Consider the following 19076-nt stretch of genomic DNA (forward strand, 5'->3'; position numbering starts at 1 on the left):
GGAAAAAAAGGCTTTCTCCACTTTGAAGTCTGCTCTGTGTGGGTCCCCGGTATTGGTGATGCCTGACTTCAAGAGGGAGTTTGTGGTACAGACCGATGATTCTGAAGTAGGCCTCGGAGCTGTACTCTCTCAGGACATCAATGGGGAGGAACATCCTGTTGTTTTCCTGAGCCGAAAGCTTACCCCAGCCAAGACTAGGTACAGCATAGTGGAGAGAGTGTGCCTGGCCATCAAATGGGGACTCGAGTCTCTCCGCTATTATCTGTTGGGGAGAAAGTTCTGTCTGTTGACCGACCACTCCCCTCTCAAGTGGATGAGCCAGGCAAAAGAGAGGAATGCTCGGGTCACCAGGTGGTTTTTGTGATTACAAAACTTAAAATTTTCCGTGGAACATAGGGCAGGCAGGTTACAGGGAAACACAGATGCCCTGTCCCGGGTACATTGTCTGGCCGGTGTTCACCCCCTCAGGGTTGAACAAAGGGGGGAGGTATGTAGAAAGGCGCAAGAGGCCGTCATTGATGGAAGGTATGTGTCACTGAGGTTCCTGGCCTTGGTGAGGTAAGAGCCGGTAGTTTTAAGTGTCAACACTATTATTTGTTAGAATGGCTGTAAAGCAGATCTGGGCCGGCTGTTTCGGGGAGCATAAACCCAGCCAGTAGTCTCAGCTGGGTGTGGTTGATCCTCCCAAAAAAATATGAAAAGTGGAATGCATGCCCCACCAAAACCGGAAGTGACATAATTTCCTCATCCCGCCCGGACACATGTGCTCCTAATGGATACACAATATGGATGGGTATAAATAGCCCATACCTATCATTGTATGCTCCATATGCTTTTACTTATACATTGCTCCTGAGGAAGGGGGTATCTACGCAGCCCCCAAAACGCATTGAGCCTTGATTCAATAAAAGGAATATTCCAGAAGCCCCTCGTATGGTGACTGCAGTTTGTTCCTGCGACTCTACAAGCGATCCTGGCCGGGGGAGTTTAGCCTTTGGGTGTTTTATGCTTATCACTCAGACTCCCCCTGTGAAGTGAGTTACTTATATGTATAATTTTATTTATTTTATCCTTATTCATTTTATTTTATTTATTGATTTATACCTATAATTGCAACCAGGACTGAAGTTCTTTAACCCCCTTTTTAACCACTGTACCTTTATTAACGCACGGCCGCCCTTCTACTCACGAATTGTATATATATTTTAAATATTCACTCTAAACAGTTCTAGATCCTTTTATACCATCCTATCATACTCCATTTCACACAGGTGATTGGCGCCGACATTGTGGCTGGTTTCTTTTCTTGTTTTTTTTTCCACTTGCTGTCATGCAATAGGGAGTGGGGAAGAGGAAGTGCACCCACTAGCTGCCACCCACGCCTCTGTCCCTGCCTACTTACACTACCCGTCCTAGCCGACGAGGCATAACTGGGCGACGGTCCCTAACCTCTGTAAGTGAAGAGAGGCAGAGCGGACAGAGACAGAATATAGCCAGGCAGAGGCAGTAGGAGGGAACCCTGCAGATGGATCCAAAGTCACGTAAAGTGTCAGGAGCAATACTAAAATGCCAGGGTTCAACACTAACATAGGCGAGCAGGGGTAACAAGGACGGTAAATAAACACGCCTAGGGGTAAACCAGGATGTCACGTCAGTACACAAGGAACAGCAAGGACGGGTCAGAGTACAAGCCGAGGGTCAAACCTGGAGGTCACGTCAGTACACAAGGAACAGCAAGGACGGGTCAAAGTACAAGCCGAGGGTCAAACCTGGAGGTAACGTCAGTACACAAGGAATAGCAAGGACGGGTCAAAGTACAAGCCGAGGGTCAAACCTGGAGGTAACGTCAGTACACAAGGAATAGCAAGGACGGGTCAGAGTACAAGCCGAGGGTCAAACCTGGAGGTCACGTCAGTACACAAGGGCAGGCGAGGTCGGATCAGGAACAAAAGCCAAGGGTCAAAATCCAGGGTAGCAGAAGCACAGAGTAATAGCAGTTAGGCACAGGACCAAAATCGCAGGCAACCTGTGGCCAGCAGGCTGCCTGTATAAATAGTGAAAGGCTAAGGTCATGTGACGTGCCAGCGTCACATGACCCGCTCAGACACAGAAGCCGAGCACCGAGTGGCCAGCTCGGTGCTCAGCCTGATACTGTTGCCAGGGGAACGGAGGACGCTGACCGCACAGCTGTGCAGTCGGGTCCGGAGTGCAGTCGGGTCCGCTCCGCCCCCTGTTACCTGGGAGACGGGGATGCAGCATGCGTCGCTGCTCAGGGAGAGAGGCAGGACGCTGGCGGCGCAGCGCAGGAAGATTGCGTCGCCGGCGCCCTGTGACACTTGCTTTGTCATTAATATATACAGCTATCCTTGCTGTGTATCCAGCCTACCACCGATCCGCTTCCCTACTCACTATAGATTTCTCTCTCCTCCCCGGTGGCGCCCGGTTGTTGTGTTTAAGACTACCTTTGGAGATAACATACAAGGGAAATCTAAGACTAACACTCTTTTTTGGGGGGATTCATTTCCCCTCCTCCTTCTACAGTTGCAAGAAAAAGTGTGTGAACCCTTTGGAATTATATGGATTTCTGCACAAATTGGTCATAAAATGTGATCTGATCTTCATCTAAGTCACAACAATAGTCAATCACAGTCTGCTTAAACAAATAACACATAAAGAATAAAATGTTACCATGTTTTTATTGAACACACCATGTAAACATTCACAGTGCTGGTGGAAAAAGTATGTGAACCCCTAGACTAATGACATCTCCAAGAGCTAATTGGAGTGAGGTGTCAGCCAACTGGAGTCCAATCAGTGAGATGAGATTGGAGGTGTTGGTTACAGCTGCCCTGCCCTATAAAAAACACACACCAGTTCTGGGTTTGCTTTTCACAAGAAGCATTGCCTGATGTGAATGATGCCTCACACAAAAGAGCTCTCAGAAGACCTACTATTAAGAATTGTTGACTTGCATAAAGCTGGAAAGGGTTATACAGTATCTCCAAAAGCCTTGCTGTTTATCAGTCCACGGTAAGACAAATTGTCTATAAATGGAGAAAGTTCAGCACTGCTGCTACTCTCCCTAGGAGTGGCCGTCCTGTAAAGATGAATGCAAGAGCACAGCGCAGACTGATCAATGAGGGGAAGAAGAATCCTAGAGTGTCAGCTAAAGATTTACAGAAGTCTCTGGCATATGCTAACATCCCTGTTAGCGAATCTACGATACGTAAAACACTAAACAAGAATGGATTTCATGGGAGGATACCACAGAGGAAGCCACTGCTGTCCAAAAAACAACATTGCTGCACGTTTACAGTTTGCACAAAAGCACCTGGATGTTCCACAGCAGTACTGGCAAAATATTCCGTGGACAGATGAAACCAAAGTTCAGTTGTTTGGAAGAAACACACAACACTATGTGCGGAGAAAAAGAGGCACAGCACACCAACATCAATACCTCATCCCAACTGTGAAGTATGGTGGTGGGGGCATCATGGTTTGGGGCTGCTTTGCTGTGTCAGGGCCTGGACGGATTGCTATCATCGAAGGAAATATGAATTCCCAAGTTTATCAAGACATTTTGCAGAGGAACTTAAGGCCATCTGTCCACCAGCTGAAGCTCAACAGAAGATGGGTGTTGCAAGAGGACAACGACCCAAAGCATAGAAATAAATCAACAACAGAATGGCTTAAAAAATAGAAAATATGCCTTCTGAAGTGGCCCAGTCAGAGTCCTGACCTCAACCCGATTGAGATGCTGTGGCATGACCTCAAGAAAGCGATTCACACCAGACATCCCAAGAATATTGCTGAACTGAAACAGTTCTGTAAAGAGGAATGGTCAAGAATTACTCCTGACCATTGTACACGTCTGATCTTCAACTACAGGAAAAGTTTGGTTGAAGTTATTGCTGCCAAAGGAGGTTTAACCAGTTATTAAATCCAAGGGTTCACATAATTTTTCCACCTGCACTGTGAATGTTTACATGCTGTGTTCAATAAAAACATGGTAACATTTAATTCTTTGTGTGTTATTAGTTTAAGCAGACTGTGATTGTCTATTGTTGTGACTTAGATGAAGATCAGATCACATTTTATGACCAATTTGTGCAGAAATCCATATCATTCCAAAGGGTTCACATACTTTTACTTGCAACTGTTTATGATACTCCATCTGACAGGGAAGCTGTGGAGACTCTGTTTTGGGATCTGTAAATTGGTGTGCTAAAGGATTGGAAGCTGCTTGCTGGAAAACAGGCAACTAAAGCCTGCTGTGGACGGCTGGGGGAAAGACTGCTAACCAGGGGAAGATTTTGTTTTATGGACATTGCATGATGTGAACAAACACCAAGACTGTGAACGGTCATCTTGTGTTTCCTTATGTGTGAATAAACACCGAACTGTTTAAGTTAAAGGCTTTGTGATTGCCTCTATACTGCCTCCGCTAGCCCGTCTACTAGAGCAAAACCCATCACTAGACATAAGAGAGATATCATGTGAGACTCTTACCTCTCCAGTTATCAAGGAGATGATCTCCAGGGTGAGGTCTAATATCTTTTTAGCCATGTGGTTTCTGTCCTTCTCCATCCTTGGTGGGTCATTGATAGAAAGGACCATTGTCTTTCAAAAGAAGAGCACTGAACGTAAAGAACCTGAGGGAAACAAGTAAGTGCAGGTTAGCAGGCACCGATGGATATATGAAGGCGGCATGGACTGCAGAGAGGGTCAGGCGTTAAGGGGTTAATAGTTTCAACCCACAGGCAGCTAGGTGAGGGTGGTATAGCCCGCAGGGGTGTTTTATGGCAGGAGTGGCAAAAGAACAGTGGTAAGGATTACACACCCTCCTGATCCCCCCCCCTCAGCTCTGATTGGGTGTAGTAATGGTTGGAGCTATGGGGTTTATAGGAATGTGAAAGGGGAGGGCCCGTCCTCTTCTCTACGGCAGCCAGGCAGCGTGTGATCCTGCAGGTATGGCCACAGAGCAGGAGTTTTTGGTTGCGCACACGGCACACTTACAAAATGAAGGGCCGGCCTTACTATCTCGCTTGCTGGCGGGATTACAGGCGCCCGATGTCCCCCAGCAGTCCCCTGCCCCCCTCCCCCCCCTGTTCAGCATCATGAGCGCGAGGGTGGCAGGCGTCCCGCACGTACTATCCGCCCACCCAATCGTCTCAGTCCCTCTTATTCACCCTTACCTCGCTCCAGGAGCCGATTTCAGAGTCGGGGAAGAGCTCTTGCTATCGCGCGTGGGTCGGCCAAGCCACAGCGCTTACGGCCGCACGTCCGCAGACCACTCCCCCACTCCAGTCTCTATTACCCAGCGCAGCCTGCGGCCACCGATCCCTGCTGTGGCGCGCTGCTCCCTTCCTCCTGCGCCGCTGTATAGCCCCCTGTCCCCTCAAGTTGTGGGGAATAAACCTAGCGAGCACTCCTCAGCAGGAGGAGGCTCTCACAAGTGAGCCGCAGGCAAGCGCTGTAGCACAAGAGTCCCTCCAGCAGAATGTGGCTGGGATGATTACTCACCCTCCAACTCATTGTGTGCCCCCTCCCCCTCCAGTGCCAGCTTCTATTGCCAGTTTGCCAGACTTAGCTGCTGCCCCTGCGGTAACGGCCCAGCCGCCTAGTACCCCCTCAGTCTCTGCACCTGCCCCACGTCTGGACTACTCACCTCAATCATCAGTGGATGGCCACGACCGCCGAGAAAGGCGCAGGTCGGTTTCTCATCGCTCCAGACGTTCCCGCCATGGTTCCAGAGCCTATAGACGGAGTCGCCGTTCTACACGCTCGAGGTCGGCTAGGTGGCGGTCACCTTCATCCTCTGAGCTCCTGTGGATCCAGCTCTGGCAGGCCAAGAACTCGTAGTAGGCGTGAACGCAGACGGTGGTCCAGCAGGTCATCCCGTCTGGTTGATGCAACCAGCGCCGTTCCAACGGCACCTCCTCAGGCGGCTTCAGTGGCTCCCCCACTGCCGAATGCGTCAACCGGTGAGTTCAATTTTACTGGAGCATGGGGTACTGGCACAGTTGCGAAAGGGTTAGTGTCCTCTCTTAAAGTTTTATTAGCCCAGTTAGACCCGAATTCTGTCCCGCAAGCACCTCTCATGCCTTCTCCCCCCGTTAAGCCCTGGGAAGGAGATCATAAAGAATCATTGTTTTATGGGCTGTCACCATTAGGAGCTCATCTAGACGAGGATACAAAGAATAAAATTTGGGCTAATCATTATGTTGACATTTGGTCATTAATTTCCGTGGATCAGCACACGGTCGACAAGGAGCGTCGTCCTAATGCTGAGAGGTTTGTGGACAGGAGACCTAAGGTAGCTCACACTATAGGCAACTGGATACATGCATTTGCAGTGTTAGGTTATACTATGGTTCAGCGGCACCCGGAGCGTGCGGCGGAGCTCTTCGTCTATATGGACTCCATTTATAGCGCTTTTAATTCACACGGTGGTTCCGCATGGTGGCGTTACGATGAGGAGTTCTACCGCCGCCTGGCTCTGACTCCGGAGATTGGTTGGGGGGTAAAGGCGGTTGACCTATGGCTTAGTCTCATGTTGGCGCAAAAATCTCAGCCCTTTTCCCCTTCGGCCGCTGCCTCCTCAGTAACTGGGCAGGGGGCGGTGGCCATGCGTAGACCTGGAGCCTGTTGGTTGTACAACGAGGGTCATTGCAAATTTTTCGCCCTCTGTAAGTATAAACATGAATGCTCCATCTGTGGCGGGGCGCACTCCGCGGTTCGTTGCCAGCGTACCCAACCTGGGCAGAATCCATTACCACCCGCTGGTGGGAAAGACACCAGTGAGCGTGTCCGCGATGTCCCCCTGGCTCGATCAATATCCCAATAGTCAGGCGGCGGCGCAGCTGCGTTTTGGTTTTGAGTTCGGGTTTTTTATCCCGTTTTTATTTTCTTCATTCCCTACGTTCGCAGACAATTTAAAATCGGCAAAGGTCAACCCCATACAACTGAAACAAAAAATTGAGAAGGAATTGGCATTAGGCAGAATAATGGGCCCGTTTGCTGCCCCTCCATTCAAGAACATTCGCATCTCCTCCCCCTTGGCCTCGTCCCAAAAAAGGAGCCAGGCTCCTTTCGATTGATTCACCATTTGTCCATCCCAAAAGGTGCGTCCGTGAATGACCGTATCCCTAAGGAAGAGGCCTCAGTGTTCTATGTGTTGTTTGATAGGGCTGTGTCACTAGTTAGACAAGAAGGAAAAGACGCTTTATTGGCCAAATCGGACATTGAAGCTGCTTTTCGATTGCTCCCAGTTCACCCTGATTGCTACCACCTCCTGGGTTTCATGGTAGACGGCTGTTATTATTATGACACTTGTTTGCCAATGGGTTGCTCCATTTCATGTCATTATTTTGATTTGTTTAGCACCTTCCTTGAATGGGTCATCCGTTTTGAGACTCGCTCCCAGGCGATCATCCACTACCTGGATGATTTCTTATTTGTGTCTCCCGGTAGTTCCGCTGGATGCCAATTCCTCCTCAATACCTTTTGTTTTTTCATTTCCTGTTTCGGTGTTCCCCTGTCAGAAGACAAGACGGTAGGTCCTGCCACGTCTTTTACAATTTTGGGTATCGAAATCGACACTTCCTTGAAGATTTTTCGCCTCCCTGCGGACAAATTAGACAAACTGTCAGGAATGATTTGGGGCTTTTTCGCCGTTAAATCTGTTACCCTCCGGCAAATGCAGTCATTGCTGGGCCTCCTGGTTTTTGCGTGCCGCATCATGCCTATAGCCCGTGTCTTCTCTCGGCGTTTGTCGTTATCTACATGCGGTATTAAAAAACCCAACCATCACATACGGTTAACCAAGCAGTTGAAGCTGGATTTAAAAGTCTGAATTTTTTGGCCCAGTACAATGGCCACACTTGCTACCAAGCCCTGGAGGTCACCGCGGCGGAGTTGTCATTGTTTACGGTTGCGGCGGGTTCCACCGGTTTCGGAGTCGTATTTGGCTGTGAGTGGTGTGCCTCTCCGTGGCCGGAACAATGGCACAATGCCGGCTTGTGCTCCAATATAACCCTCCTTGAGTTGTTTCCCATCATTGTAGCCATTAATCTATGGGGTCCCAAAGTCCAGAACAGACGATTATGTTTTTGGTCTGATAACATGGCGGTAGTTTATTGCATTAATAAATTGACCTCTTCATCTCCTCCGGTACTGTAATTATTGCGCCATTTGGTCCTCCGTTTTTTAGAATTCAACATCTGGTTCCGGGCTCGCCATGTACCGGGTGTTCAGAACTCCGTGGCTGATGCTCTTTCTCGCTTTCGTTGGCAGGAATTCAGGGACCTGTTGCCGGGAGCAATCCGAGGGCATTCTCTGCCCACAACACCTCTGGGAATTGCCAATCAGTGGTTGATGGCTATGGTACAGGCTTCGGTGACGCCAGCTAATTGGTCCGGACATGGTAAGGCATGGGCAGAATGGTGGGCGGTGGCAGTGGGTACTGCGAATGGGGATTTACCGGCTGCTTGCTTGGAAGTGACCATTTCATATCTATTGGGCTTGCGCGAGCAAGGGGTTACTTCAGTGATGGCGCAGCGGCGGCTAGGGGGAGTCGCTTTTCACCTTAAGTTGTGCGGCTGGCCGGATGTGACTAAGCATTTCTTAATCCGCCAGGCCATCAGAGGCTGGCTCAAGGAGCATGTCCGGTATGAATGTAGGCACCCAGTCTCCTATTCTTTATTAACGCGCCTCTGCGAGGTCCTTCCCTCTGTCTGTCCCTCATCCTATGAAGTTGTGCTGTTTAGGGCTGCTTTTTGTTTGGCCTTTTTTGCCGCACTTAGGATAGGGGAATTGGTGTCAACTTCTCGGGCCTGTCCAGGTGGCCTAGGCGCAGGCGAAGTGCTCCTTAGTGACTCGCCGGTCCGAGTCTTCATTCGGCGCTCCAAAACTGATGTTTTCGCGAGCGGCGCATGGATACCTCTACATAAAGTGGACGGCCCAGTCTGCCCTCATGCCGCGGTTTCTCAGTTATTGTGAACCCGAGCCCAAGGTGCCCCCTTCTCCATGCCGACGATAGTCCGCTTACTCGTTTTCAGTTTAGGTCTGTGTTCCGTCGCTGTTTGGCGGCACTGGGCCTCCCTGTGTCTGAGTTTGGTACGCACTCATTACGGATCGGGGCTGCCACGGAAACGGCTCGGGTAGGCCTGCCGGAGTCCGAGGTGCAACGGATCGGCAGATGGAGATCTGCCTGTTTTGCGTCTTACGTTCGTCCCCATTTATTGATTTAATTTTCTTTCAGGCGCGGTTCAACCCACCGTTTGTTTCATCGGCCATTCTTACATCTTCTGGGTGGCGACTTCCCACCCTGGTTGTTTTTTATGATTGATGGTTTCTTTTGTTTTACTGTTCTTTAGGATTATGTACTAAGTCACAGTGGAGGTCGGTGTGTTAAAAGGATGGAGAAGAAGGCGGACTTGCCCACAGAGGGATTCTGTTAATAAAGCTATGACCGATTCCCACCCAACCAAGAAGTGTCCGTGTGAGTTATTCCTAGATGCAACAGGTAGCAGATTGGTGTTTATGGGCTTATTTCTTGGCAGTCTAAGAGAGCACAGTCAGTGACTTGTAGGTCAGGGACGCATTGTAGATTAATCTGCCACACAGGCTATGGGCATTTCTCTGTTTGATTAACTTAAAGGAAGACTGTTTTACTATGTTATTTTATGTTTTCTTATTTGTAGATTATAACCTGGACCTACGGAGAATATAACTCATATAATCTGCTGATCTTCTGATTTGATATTCTTTTAATCTCACTACACTAAAAAGGAAGCATATGTGGATTTATCTTTCTACAATAATATGGAGATCTACTGGTCATTTTTGACTTGGGCATTTCTAATGTAATCTACTTACTTACATGTGTAATTTTATGTGTTTATATTTTGATTTATGTCCCTCATTATCCCCTCTCATTATCCCCTGATGAACCAATATTATTGAGGAAAAGTGTTGGGACCCAGAAGAAACCTCTGTCTACGTTCTTCGGTGCTGACCTACCTATCTGTGCCTGATGCCAGTCTGCCCATCATGTGGATTCGCGTGGCTTAGTGTAAAAAAACTGGAGCTGATATTCTCCCTCCTTGGTCTTTTCAAAAGTTAGTCATATGAAGGGAAATAAAAAAAATAAAACTAGTGTCTCCGGAAAGGCTGGTAGTAAACAAACAAAAATGGAAAATTGCAGGTTGCTGAAGGGGTTAATGTTTAGTAATACAATCAGCCCCTATACATGTCTATGGACACACAGGTATATAGATCCTTACACTATAGCGGTCTACACATCTGTATTATATAACTACAGATACACAGATAACTAGCGTTACCAGCGCTGTAAATAGTCATCTATGGGGGAAATAACCTGGGGGTTCTGATTAACCCCTTAATGATCTGATAGACCCTTTTTGGGTCAACTTGGGACTGTCCGGGTAGCCCCTGAGATATTTAAGCTGCCAACTCTGTTTGCCTAGACAGGCCATCCGCATTCCAGTTCAACTTGCCAGGCCGGCAGTGTATAGTGAAGTCGTATGGTTTTAGGGCTAGACTCCACCTGAAAAGACGAGCGTTATCCCCTGCAATCTGGCACTCGTTTTCGATAGCTGCATAACTGACCTCCCTGGGCAATAGTTTCCGGCTCAGATAGGCTACTGGGTGCTCCCCTCCGTCCTCTTCGACCTGGCTTAACACTGCCCCCAGTCCAAACATGGAAGCATCTGTGTGAACGATAAAATGTTTATTAGGATCAGGGGCGGCGAGAACAGGTGTATTTACAAGAGCTTGCTTCAGGGTTTGGAAAGCTGTCTCACACTCCGGCAACCACAGGACCTGTCGGGGTGAGTTTTTCTTTGTCAGGTCTGACAAGGTTTTAGCCAGGGCGCTATAGTCAGGGACAAAGCATCTATAGTAACCGGCTGTCCCTAAAAAAGCCATAACTTGTGTCTTGATACGGGGAGTGGGCCAATTGGCAACAGCCTCAATTTTAGCCAGCTCCGGTCGTTGTCTTCCACAACCTACCCTGTGTCCCAGATATTGAACTTCCGCCATACCAATGTGACACTTCTCGGGTTTCAAAGTCAAACCAGCTGCTCTGATCCTGTCCAATATGGCCCCTATGTGGACTAAGTGGGCTTCCCATGAATCGCTAAAAATGGCTATGTCATCCATGTAGGCACACGCAAAGTCCTGGAGCCCATCTAGGAGACGATCTACCATTCTTTGGAATGTAGCTGGGGCATTCTTCATCCCGAACAGCATGACCCTAAATTGATACAGGCCGAACAGGGTGACGAAGGCGGATTTCGGAACAGCATCCTCGACTAGGGGAATTTGCCAGTAGCCCGTGCATAAGTCCATAGTAGTCAGATACTTCCCCCTAGCGATGCGGTCCAGCACTTCGTCTACCCGGGGAATTGGGTAGGCGTCTGTAACCGTCTTATTATTTAGTCTCCATTAATCTACACAAAAGCCGGTCGTACCGTCCCGCTTTTGCACTAGTACCACCGGTGAGGCCCAAGGGCTTTCCGAATGCTCAATGACTCCCAAACAGAGAATCTCCTTCCCGGACCGCCTCGGGGATGCGGTAGGGGGTTTGCCTCAACGGAGCCTGGCCTGGGGTCTCTACCCTGTGGGTCACTAGTCTAGTGTATTCGGGCTCCTGAGAGAATGTGGCTTGTTTGGCTTTCAGAAGGGTGATCGCCTGTGTCCGCTCCTGTGGTCCCAGCCGTTCCCCCAAGTGTACCTACTCTATGGCCCTTTCTCTCTGGTCACTCCCTTGCAGATCAGGTAATGGTAAGTTATCCGTATCCTCAGATGCTGGGGCACATACGGCCTCCACTTCTTCCTCTCTCCCTTTGTACTGCTTGAGCATGTTGATGTGAAATGTGCGCTTCACATCCTCGTTCTCACAGCTGGCGACAGTGTACGTAGTGTCACATATCTTCCAAATAATCTGGTTTTAGTACCATAACCTTCTGTCCCAGTTTAAAACTACGGTGTGGGGCCTTCCGGTCATACCATACCCGCTGACGCTGCCTGAAGGTTCTTATGTACCATCTGCGTCAATGCCTCCATTCGGTCCCTCAATTCCAGCACATAGGGTACCACCAGGGTCCCTGTCGATTCTGTGGCCCCCTCCCAATGCTTCTTAATTAGATTTAGGGGTTCCCTCACTTGCCTCCAGTATAGCAGCTGGAAGGGCGAGAATCCCGTTGATTCCTGCGGCACCTCCCTATAAGCAAAGAGGAGGTGAGGCAGGAACCGTTCCCAGTCTCTGTAAGTGGCCTTGAACGTCTTTAGCATTTGATTGAGTTCCATTAAATCGCTCACAGAGACCGTTAATCTGGGGGTGATACGGGGAGCTCTTTAGGGGTTTTATCCCACAGATCTTCCTAGCTGACGTGTTACAGACGCTGTAAATTGGGTACCCTGGTCAGATAGAATTTCTCGTGGAAATCCTACTCTTGAGAATACCTTGACCAGGGCATCTCCTACTGTTTCAGCCTCAATATTGGGCACCGCTACTTCTTCGGGGTACCTATTGGCGTAATCCACTATGGTCAGGATGTAACGTTTACCGGAGTGGCTAGGTTGAGCCTATTAAATCCACCGCTACCCGACTAAAGGGTTCTTCAATTATGGGCATGGGGAGCATTTTGGCTCTAGGGTGGTCAGCGTATAAAGAAGAAATAGCGTGCTCATAAAAACGATACCTTTATTATAACTTAACGGTAAATTTTTGACGACATAGTTAAAAATAATGATACATCTGTGGCCAACCATGTGAATCATCATCACAACGGTGACCTCAGGTCCATTCATTTTGCGGCACTTGAGGTTGTCCCCATGCCGGCCAGGAGAGGTGACTGGGACCGGAGGATACTCCAGAAGGAAACTGAATGGATCTATCGTTTCCGGTCCCAGTCACCAGGAGGACTAAATGAAAGGCTTACGTATACCTGTTTCATTTAGCTGGTTTTCCTTTTTGGTTAACTTGACCTTTCCCCTGTTTTCTTACGAGAAGTACCACTAATTAATAGGGGCAGGACTATCATCTGCCCCTTATCTTACCTTGTTTCTCTTATGGGCCCCCCATACAGTCTTCGGATCCCATAAGGTTTGCGTGTGGCATCTAACTATAGCTACACTCTATATATGTCTCCCTCTTGTGATTATCAGACCGGTCTGTATATTTGTGACAGAATATACTAACGGAGCTTTATTGTGCATCTCTCTATACGTTATATATTTATCAATATATCCAGGTTACCTTTATAAATTATCATAATTATATACATCTCTGGATCTTCCACCTGTTGCGCTTCTATAAGCGCTCCAAGGACTGTAAAGGACGCATGTGCGATCTATCTTTAGCCTCATGCGTTCCAATTTGCGTTCCAGAGACCGGAAGTTACGCGAACACTTCCGGTATTATGCGTTCCATCATGCGTGCCATGTACCGGAAATGACACGTCGCAACTATGCCATGCGCTCCATTAACCGGAAATGCACAATACCGGCATCCGGAAGTGTCAGATGACACCAGTGCTTAAATACTGAGCACTGGCTTCTACAGACCGGCCACATCAGCTCCCCCCAACATCTGTGAAGTTAGACAGTGGGTCCCTCCTGATCAGTAAGTATATGACACAGAAACCCTGTGGACATTGTTTTAGTAGTCCTTATATCAATCCTTCTTTTACAGGCTATCTATCAACTGACAGGACTCAGTATCATCATATACTTCCCACTGACTGTATACAGGAGCTAAGTATAATTTCTTTATTTATCTTGTGTATCCTTTTTTTGCCCTACAAATTAGGGTTTGTCTACCACCCCCTGATGATCTGCCAGGCGCAGGTGAAACGCCTGGAAATATAATAAAATAGGGCAGTCAGAAAATGGCAACACAAAAACAAGATTTAATTCTGTTCAAAAATGCAAAGTAAAACTTAACAAAATTAAATATAATAGACATATTGGGTATCGCCGCATCCGTAACAACCTGCTCTATAGAAATATCCCATAATATGCCCCCTCAGGTAAATACTGAGCGATAAAAAAGTCTTTTGTACCCTAAAATGGTACCAATGAATACGTCACCTCATCCCATAAGAAATGAGCCCCCACATAATACAATCACTCAAAAAATAAAAACTAATGGCGCCCATAAACCAATTCATCAAAATCTGCGCTGCAAAAGCCATATAGCGCTCCTTCATTTCTGAGTCCTGCCATGTGCCCCACAGCCGTTTACCACCACATATGGGGTGTTGCCTTATTCAGGAGAAATTGGGTAACAAATTATGGAGTGCTTTTTCTCCTCTTACCTCTTGTTAAAATGAAAAATTTGGGACTAAAGCAATATTTTATTGGAAGAAATTAAACTTTTCATTTTCATAGCCAAGTGTTTTCAAATTCCGTAAAACACTTAGGGGGTCAAAGTGCTCAGTACCCCCCTTAATATATTATTTGAAGGGTGGAGTTTTCATTTTTTAGGGTTTCCACTGTAGGGGTACGTCAGGGTCTCTTCAAATACAAAATATTGCCCAAAAACCATTCTAGCAAAATCTGCCTTCAAAATCCATATGGCACTCCTTTTCTTCTTACCACTGACATGTGCCCTGACAGCAGTTTACTACCACATATGGGGTTTGCAAAATCAGAGTAATGCAGATTGAGGTTTAGTTTGCTGTTGACTCTTGCTGTGTTGCAAGAAAAAATTTACTAACATGAAAAATCTGCATAAAACATGAAATTTTTAAATATTGACTCCATTTTTCATTAATTCTTGTGGGACACCTAAAGGGTTAACAAAGTTTGTAACATCAGTTTTAAATAATTTGATTGAATAATTTAATTTTGTTGAAAATTTGAAAAATTGCTTCTAAACTTCTGACGTCCTAAAAAAATAAAATGACATTTACAAAATGATGCCAACATAAAGCAGACATATGGGGAATGATGACTAATAACTATTTTATGAGGCAATTTATTATCTGTCTTAAAAGTAGAGAAATTCCATTTTAGAAAATTGTGAATTTTTCAAAATTGTTTGTAAATTTGGGATTTTTTATGTATAAAGGAAAAATATATTGACTCAAATTTTGTACTGTCGTGAAGTACAATGTGTCACGAGAAAACAGTCTCAGAATGGCTGGATAAGTAAAAGTGTTACAAAGTTATCACCACATAAAGTGACACATGTCGGATTTGCAAAAAATGGCCCGGGGTAGAAAGGGTTAATAGACCTCGCTGTTGTCAGCCATGTTTCCATTACATTTCCTGGGAAAGAAATAACTGAAACCTGATGAAACCGACACAAACCGAGCGCAACTGACGCTCCGAACAACTCGTCCAGACAGAACAGAACTGAGGAGACGAGCCCTTATGTGTTACACGCTGGTTGCTGCGGTCATGGTGATACAACCACAGACAGAACTGATGGAACTTGTGTGTAAAACCATCCGTTTTCTCAGCTCCTGACACAATCCGTATCCCCCTGCTGGCTGGACCTGCTATATGTCACCTATAGAACCGCTCCATTCTAATAAACCCAGAACCAAGACCAATAACTGACCTGCAGATCTCACCTCCTGGGGCTGCAGGACCTGCGATGACGTCACACTGGTCACATGACAGGAAGTGCTGAACAGTGAAAACCACTACTGCTTTACTACTCCCCTCATGTGACTGATCACATGACCGTGACATCATCAAAGGTCCTGTAGGATAATGTCTAAACTCCATGCTTGGTAGAGACGAGGGTTGAGCGTATCGAGCTTCAGATTACTAATTTAATATGTTTTTAAAGAATCAGAAATGAAAACCGAATTAATTCACCAAAGTCTCACGTGACTTCAGGTGAAAAGATTGAAGTTATTGAACAAATTTACTTCAGATTGAGGATCCGAAGCTCGATTCCCTCAACACTAGAGAGACCTTCTGATGTCTGACCACAGCACATGGGATGGAGATATGACCCTTCTGCTACAGTCCACAGCTGCTTCAAACCCATGTGACTTCAGCATGTCATGTGACCCTGTAACGTCACAAGGTCCCTTGGATATAAGATCTACAGATAAGTTACTGTAGTCTCCTCCAATATACAGCAGAGACTAGAAGGAAATGGGTAAAACTGTTCCCCATGGTTCCCCCTCTCTCACACAGACCGCTCCCCATGGTTCCCCCTCTCTCACACAGACCGCTCTCCATGGTTCCCCTCTCACACAGACTGCTCCCCATGGTTCCCCCTCTCTCACACAGACCGCTCCCCATGGTTCCCCCTCTCTCACACAGACCGCTCCCCATGGTTCCTCATCTCTCGCACAGACCGCCCCCCATGGTTCCCCTCTCTCACACAGACCGCTCCCCATAGTTCCCCCTCTCTCACACAGACCGCTCCCCATGGTTCCCACTCTCTCACACAGACCGCTCCCCATGGTTCCCCCTCTCTCACACAGACCGCTCCCCATAGTTCCCCCTCTCTCACACAGACCGCTCCCCATGGTTCCCACTCTCTCACACAGACATCTCCCCATGGTTCCCCCTCTCTCACACAGACCGCTCCCCATGGTTCCTCCTCTCTCACACAGACCGCTCCCCATGGTTCCCCCTCTCTCACACAGACCACTCCCCATGGTTCCCCCTCTCTCACACAGACTGCTCCCCATGGTTCCCCCTCTCTCACACAGACCACTCCCCATGGTTCCCCCTCTCTCACACAGACCGCTCTCCATGGTTCCCCCTCTCTCACACAGACCGCTCCTCATGGTTCCCCCTCTCTCACACAGACCGCTCCCCATGGTTCCCCCTCTCTCACACAGACCGCTCCCCATGGTTCCCCCTCTCTCACACAGACCGCTCCCCATTGTTCCCCCTCTCTCACACAGATCGTTCCCTATGGTTCCCCCTCTCTCACACAGACCGCTCCCCATGGTTCCCTCTCTCTCACACAGACCGCTCCCCATGGTTCCCCCTCTCTCACACAGACCGCTCCCCATGGTTCCCCCTCTCTCTCACAGACTGCTCCCCATGGTTCCCCTCTCTCACACAGACCGCTCCCCATGGTTCCCCCTCTCTCACACAGACCGCTCCCCATGGTTCCCCCTCTCTCACACAGACTGCTCCCCATGCTTCCCCCTTTCTCACACAGACTGCTCCCCATGGTTCCCCCTCTTTCACACAGACTGCTCTCCATTGTTCCCCCTCTTTCACATAGACCGCTCCCCATGGTTCCCCTCTCTCACACAGACCGCACCCCATGATTCCCCCTCTCTCACACAGACCGCTCCCATGGTTCTTCCATGATATTTAGGAGACTAAACTGGCTCTTTGTCACGACCATGGTTATGGTCGTGACTCCTGATCCGCATGCGGTTGCCTGCGGTTTGTTTTTTGTCAATCACATGGTGAGGGCGGCTGGATTGTTGCCTCACATGTGGTTGCCGCTGGCAACATGTTTCTGCTTGACAGCTTGCTGCAATCTGCATGCAGTTACACCTGGCAACCTGTCTTTGTAGGTGTGCCTTTTTATATGTTTGGTGTGCACAAAGTTTGGGTGTGTGCACTGTGATAGTTTCCCTTCACTTGTGGCTGCCCGAGGTAACGTGTTGTATTCTGTACATTTGGTGGCAGTGTCTCGGCCTTCTGGCTGACTCCCAGGACACGGTTGCCACGCATGTCGTTGCCTGCGGTAACAGCTGCAGTGTGATAAGGGTTTGTACATTTCCCCTGTATGTGGCTGTTTTCCCTTGCCTGGTCTAGGAAGGGTTAAATCCCTTCTGTGTATGTGAACACTGGGTGTGTCTGTGTGGGTGTGGCTACTGGGCCTATATAGCCTCTGCTGAGAGCAGTAGTCAGAGAGGTACTTCAGCCATGGTCTGCTGGAGTCATCCTCCTATTTTTATACCACCTGCCAGTGAGGGCCACCCTTGTGGTCATAAGCAAATGTTGTTATGTGATGTTAAGTTTATGTTTATGTGGTGTCTGTTATTATTGCAGCTATGGTTCTGGCTTCCTGTGTGTTTGTGTGTGTGCTGTGTCCTTTTGTCTGTGTGTGGACTCCAGCACTTGTGTCCAGAGATCCAGTCAGTGTGTCTGTGGCAGGTAGGGGTGGAAGTCTTTCACTCTCCTGGCATATCCAGTCTGTTTATGTTTATATCCCCTTGCAGCTCGGCCAGTTTAGACTCCTGTTTCTCCGCATCCAGGAGGAACAGGTGGTCTACCCAGCTCCTACTTCAGGGATCGGCGGAGGGTCAGTAGGGATCCGAGGTTTCGGAGCATGAGCCCTCCTACCATAAAGGTCGGCTCATGCAGCTAGGAGTCAGGGTCAGATAAGGGATGCGTTAGGAGGTGACCTGCTCCCTAATTCTGTGGTCCTGGCCAAGCAGCCGACTAACATCTCGTGGCATCGCACGGCTGAGGGTTTTCCCCATCCTCAGCTGTGACACTCTTGCAGCTTCTGCTGCTTGTGGCAATGAAGATGGCCTCCCTTTCATACACACTGGTGGCAGGAATCTGCATCAAGCTGCTTATACAGTGTTTCCTGGTAATAAGGTAATTTTGCCTACCTCTCTGCAGGAGGAAAACATTCCCCATTTTGCTTTGGTAACGAGGATCTAAAAGCATGGCTATCAAGTAATCATCAGACTGCTTTATGTCAATGATATGCCTGTCAGTACGCAACAAGCAAGATTACAGCTCGCCCATTCTGGCCAGCGTGCCCAAGGACCCAGTTCTTTCTAGCTCTGCCCCCACTGAGATGATTGTGTGTGTGGTCAGTGTCATCATCATTATCATCCTCCTGCTACTACACTTCCGACTTCTCCTCCAGTGGCAGTTCCTCACCATCCTCCATGAGGTTTTCTTCTTGTGGGACTCCAACAGCTACAGGGCAGGCATCAAGATGTATTAGCTGTTCTTCTTCCACCATCGTCCCCTGCTAGGTGAGCATATGTTCTAGGAGAAATTTAATTCTATGTTTATCACATGCAGTATGCAGGGAGCATGCGCTCTTTCCCCCAGGTTCAGCATGGCCACTATTCTGTGGCTATAGTCGC

The 19076-nt window shown here is 48.2% G+C and overlaps 2 protein-coding genes across 3 annotated transcripts in view; both read right to left on the bottom strand.

The window, feature by feature from the left end:
• The window catches only part of LOC120999662 (gastrula zinc finger protein XlCGF57.1-like), a 35187-nt gene extending 19546 nt beyond the window's left edge, over positions 1–15641 (bottom strand). The window contains exons 1-2 of one of the 2 annotated variants that reach the window (XM_040430666.1): positions 15596–15641; positions 4510–4652 (exon numbers count right to left, since the gene is read on the bottom strand). The gene's annotated coding sequence lies outside the window, so the exon portion shown is untranslated. Of the gene's footprint in view, positions 1–4509; positions 5286–15595 lie in introns of those variants that run through there. The other variant, XM_040430665.1, reaches the window with a different exon arrangement.
• LOC120999664 (oocyte zinc finger protein XlCOF6-like) overlaps positions 1–19076 on the bottom strand; it is a 2208135-nt gene that overhangs the window by 1402104 nt on the left and 786955 nt on the right. The window lies entirely within an intron of this gene.

Source organism: Bufo bufo, chromosome 4 (assembly GCF_905171765.1).
Source record: "Bufo bufo chromosome 4, aBufBuf1.1, whole genome shotgun sequence".
NCBI lineage: Eukaryota > Metazoa > Chordata > Amphibia > Anura > Bufonidae > Bufo > Bufo bufo.